The sequence below is a fragment of the Procambarus clarkii genome, chromosome 55 (genome assembly GCF_040958095.1).
Source record: "Procambarus clarkii isolate CNS0578487 chromosome 55, FALCON_Pclarkii_2.0, whole genome shotgun sequence".
Classification (NCBI taxonomy): Eukaryota; Metazoa; Arthropoda; class Malacostraca; order Decapoda; family Cambaridae; genus Procambarus; species Procambarus clarkii.
The window spans coordinates 27031608-27037000 of NC_091204.1; the positions used below are offsets into that span (position 1 = coordinate 27031608).

At 40.1% G+C, this 5393-nt stretch overlaps 1 non-coding gene across 1 annotated transcript; it reads left to right on the plus strand.

The window, feature by feature from the left end:
- Window positions 1–4587: 4587 nt before the first annotated feature.
- On the plus strand, window positions 4588–4660 carry TRNAV-CAC (transfer RNA valine (anticodon CAC)). Its single transcript has one exon. It is a non-coding gene; the product is annotated as a tRNA-Val (tRNA).
- Window positions 4661–5393: the final 733 nt, after the last annotated feature.

Genomic DNA, 5393 nt, shown 5'->3' on the forward strand with positions numbered 1-5393 from the left:
GTATCCTCTTTCAACCATGTTTCAGTAAGTATAATAAAAGAGAATTTGTTGTCAATAGCTTCAATCAAGGCACTAACATCATCGAAGTGTTTACCTAGGGATCTAACGTTCAAATTGATTACAGAGATATTGTGATTATGAGTTAATACATTGTTTACATCATGTGCTGCAAAATATCTGCAATTTAGATCATTAAAGTGATAATTGTCATAGATAGTGGATAAGAGGTTAAGTTCAGGGTCTATACTTGTCTGCATAAAAAAAGCTGATTGCAGGAAAAACAAGGGAAGAAAGGCAAATAACAAGGTAGAAACAAGCTATAAAATAGGGAAAAAGATGTACACAATAACAGAACAAAGCAAACTCAAAAGGGGCTTACAGGGGTACAATGGAGTAAGGGAGTATGGCTAGGCTAGGCAACCTAGGTAATAAATGAGATTAACGAAAAAACATATAAACATGGACTATACAAAACACAAGATATAGAAATACAAAACAAAAATATAAACAAGACTAAGCAATACAAAAACAAATTGAGCAAAAATGAAAAATGAGGTAGATTGCTTACAAGTACTCTCAGGTACACTGTAAGTAACAATTTGCAATTTGAGATGCAGGCAAAGCCAGGGGTACAATGGAGTAAGGGAGCATGGCGAGGCTAGGCAATCTAGGTAATAAATGGAATCAAAGAAAAGTTGAATAATAAGCATAGGCAAATTTAAGCTAATGATTATTAACTATAAATAGTTCAGTTATGACTATATAATTAATAAGACCTGAAGAACTATTTATGCACTCAATTAAATAATTTCAGTAAATGACTAGTTAAGAGTAAGTTAAAAATTAAGTCAGAAAATGAAACAATGAGACTTAGGAAACCTAGCCCCACTAGTTGACAGGGGGTTAATTAAGTTAATTCACTGGGAGTGATAATGAGCTGAGACAGATCACATTGGGAGAGGAAAGCGTTGAGGTTCTCTTCTTTAGTAATTGTGAACATTTTGCCCTCTGCGGTTTTTCTCACCTTTATCAGTCCATCTCTAACGAAGCACTGATGAATCGCATCTGGGTTTTCTTGACGGATTTGACGCAGGCGGTAGAGGAGGTGCTGTCTGTTCCTAGTCAAGCACTCGTTGATGTATAATCCCTTCCGTTGGGCTACAGCTGTCCGGACTAGATTGGATTTCGTGAACTGGGAAGACAGCTTCAGGCGAATTTTCCGTTGGTTTTGACCTGATGGATTCTTTTTGCCTACTCTGTAGGCAGCAATAACGTCAGATTTGTTTAGAATGAGCTGCAATTTGTCTTTTAAGAGATCCAGAGCTATTTCGACACAGTTTTCACCATCATGTTCCACAGGTATATCTTGGGACGACACTATAACAGAGTCTAGCAGCTTTTGCTGGTCTTGTTCATCCTGGGAGACAGAACGCTGGGCTGAAAATGTACTGATACATGCAGTCATTTTGTTGAGAGCTTCCTCCTGTTTTTTAATGGCTTCATCAGTTTTCAGAAGGTTGCTTTCCTCACGGAGATCATTCAAATCATGCTGTAGTTGGTCTTGGCTTGCCTTGCAGTTTCTAATTTCCTCGCGGAGGAGGGTTATTTCTTGTTGTTGTTGTTGGAGATTAGCGCGGATCGCTAGATTCTCATTTAGAAGACTCAAGATGATAGCATTTTGAGACTCGAGGACTTGGCACAACTTTTTGAACCACTGATTCTCGGCCCAGTTATAGAATTCCGGTGAGGGACCGGAAGCTCGCTTGAGTTGCTTATAGTGGGATGCTAGCATGTCCATAGGAGAGGGTTGAGATGTCTCTGCTCCCTTGCTCAAAGGGGTGGAGGGGAGGGCAGCACCGCTGCCCTGGACCCCAGAGCTTCCAGACGGAGAAACACGAATATTGTTTGAGTTGGCCGGGATGGTTGCCTTGTTAAGGGGTTTGTTGTCCTTCTTTCTCTGCACAGCCCCATTTTTGGGAGACATGATTGGTTAGAATGGACTGGGGGTATATATTGTGAAGAAACTTGCGTCAGGCAGCGCGGTGGCGGCAGCATGCACTGGTACTCACAGCCGTAGAGGAATGTTTTGAAACTTAATTGAGATGGAATGAGTTGATTTTGGTCGGTTACTTTGGTTTTGCTATAACATGCTAGGACTCCATGTACTTAGCTGCCTGTGGGTGGCGGTCTACATCATCTGGCAATAGTATAAGGGCTGATATACAGCTTAGAGTGAGGAGCGTTGCGTGATCACGTTGGTCTCGTAGCGTAGCATGATCAATATTGATTTGAGACGATCCCAATAATTTAGATGCTTTATCTCGTTTATGTATCCCGTATGTTCTCTGTACTCCCTCTATTTCAGCAATCTCTTCTGCTCTAAATGGGGAAGTGAGTACTGAGCAGTACTCAAGATGGGACAGCACAAGTGATTTGAAGAGTACAACCATTGTGATGGGATCCCTGGATTTGAAAGTTCTCGTAATCCATCCTATCGTTTTTCTGGCTGCTGCAATATATGCTTCATTATGCTCCCTAAAATTTAGGTCGTCAGACATCATTATTCCCAAATCCTTTACATGTTTCTTTCCTACTATGGGCAAATTTGATTGCGTTTTGTATCCTGTATTATGTTTAAGGTTCTCACTTTTACCGTATCTGAGTACCTGGAATTTATTGCTGTTAAACATCATGTTATTTTCTGTTGCCCAGTCGAAAACTTTATTAATATCTACTTGTAGTTTTTCAATATCTTCAGCAGAGGTAATTTTCATGCTGATTTTTATGTCATCTGCAAAGGATGATACGAAGCTGTGCTTTGTATTTGAGTTTATATCTGATATGAGAATATGGAAAGGCAGTGGTGCAAGGACTGTACCTTGAGGTACTGAGCTTTTAACTGCTCTTGGACTCAATTCTATATGGTTAACTGTTATTCTCTGTCTTCTGTTCGACAGAAAAGTGAGTATGCAGCGTCCTACTTTTCCAGTTATTCCCATTGACCTCATTTTGTGTGCTATCACTTCATGGTCACATTTATCGAATGCCTTTGCAAAATCTGTGTATACCACATCTGCATTCAGTTTTTCTTCTAATGCCTCAGTGATTTTGTCGTAATGGTCAAGTAACTGTGAGAGGCATGATCTTCCTGCTCTAAATCCATGTTGGCCTGGATTGTGGAGGTCATTGGTCTCCATGAAACTAGTGACCTGACTCCTGATCACTCTCTCAAATACAGTACTTTCATTATGTGGGACGTTAGTGCAACTAGTCTATAATTCTTTGCCAATGCATTGCTACCTGCCTTGTGTGGAGGGGCTATGTCTGCTGTTTTAAGAGCATCTGGTATCTTCCCCGTGTCCAAGCTCTTCCTCCACACTATACAGAGTGCCTTCCTCCTGCTCGCTCCCGATCTCTGAAACCCTATTAATACTTCCTTCTGCTACCTCCCACTTCCTCCCGCTCTCTGAAGCCTTAAAAATATTCCCTCCTGCTCTCTGAAGCCCTAATAACACCACCTCCTGTTTCCTCATGAAGCACATACCTTACAAATACTTTCTACTGCTTCCTACCACTCGCTCCTGCTCTCTGAAGCCCTAAAATCATTTCCTCCTGCTTCCTCCCGTTCGATCCCGCTCTCTGAAGACACACAAATTTTTTCTCCTGCTTCCTACCACTCGCTCCCGCTCTCTGAAGCCCTGACAACAATTCTTTCCGCTCTCCAAATCCCTAAAAAACTTTCTCCTATTTCATCCCGCTCTCTGAAGCCTTAAAAACACTTCCTCCCGTTTTCTGATGCCCTAAAATCACTTTCTCCTGCTTTTTCCCGCTCGCTCCTGTTCTCTGAAGCCTTAAAAACACCTACTCCTGCCTGCTCCCACACTCTGAAGCCTTAAAAATACTTCCTAGGCTTCCTCCCGCTCTCTGAAGCCCCAATATCACTTCCTTCTGCTTCCTATAACAAACGTTCCAGAGATGTGTAAATATTTCATTCAAAGCTATCTGCTACCAGATTTTTTTGCCAAATATCCCCAGTTTGCTAATTATAGGTAGTACCAAAGTGATTGTAAGCTATCCAGCGCTGCCCACTGGATGGGGGGGGGGCGGTTTGCACGACAAACATCAATTGTGACACTAGCTCTCCACATATGTCAGTTGCTTAATTAAATTAATTTAGAAACCGTACTTGTAGTCAATCGTGAACCCATTGTTGGTGTTACGACGTATATTGAATTTTGTAACTCGCTTATCAAGACTAACTTGCTTAGCTAAATGAATTGTGGGTTCAGTCCCTGAGCCCATTATGTGCCTCTGTAACCCCTTCCACTACCGCCCACAAGATGGGTATGGGGTGCATAATAAGTGAACTAAACTAAACTAAGCCTATCATGTTATCGTGACGTCACACACCCCGTACACACATAAAACAGGATTTTCTCTCTATTTTCGTTATTAAACCTTTTTTAATTTATATAATTACTCAAGCAATGTGTTTTGATCATATTATATCGCTGAAGAAAGCTATGTGCATCTTCGGTAGCAATTAACCGGATTTGGTCCATATAATAACAGGTCACTATACTTCAGGTTTCCGTAGTGTAGTGGTTATCACGTGCGCCTCACACGCGCAAGGTCCCCGGTTCGATCCCGGGCGGAAACATTTGACTTTTTAAATGTTTGTTTTCATAACCCATTGAAATAAACTCAAAGACCTAAAATTAATAACAAAGTATATTGACAATATTTATTAAATCATAAAACTTATACCATTTTGTAATATGTTAATACTACATTATAGTAATTATTAATATTGAGAGTCATATAACTATGTATTGTGGAGCAGAGTGTCGCAGTGGAAGCGTGCTGGGCCCATAATCCAATTAGAGGTCCGTAGATCGAAACTACGCTCTGCTACAGTCTAATTTTTTCCTACCATAACAAACCAAAAGAAATGTTTTTATCTACAATCCATCCTCCTGTACATTTTGTAACTATGTAGAGCATCGTACATATAAATTATATATTGACGTAATGGACAATTACATAGTAGAACTTGGTACTATTCACCTTATAGTCCGGAAAAAATATAGCTAAAATCAAACATATATATTCCTAGGCCTAGTATAACATATATATGTACTCTATTTGGCCTCAGTTAGCATGTATTAGGCCTTGGATGGAAAATTACGTTAGGTTTTATGAGAAACAAATACAAAGGTTCGGGCCAACCTTGCCCGAAATGCTTTGCGTAATAGTGGCTTTAGACATTGTATGTACAAGCTCTATCTATAAATCCAACAACATGTTTGTATCTCACCTTGTATGTATGTACTTTACCTGAATAAACATTTGATTTGATTTGACAAAAGCTTTGCCGGTTTATCCAAATTCAC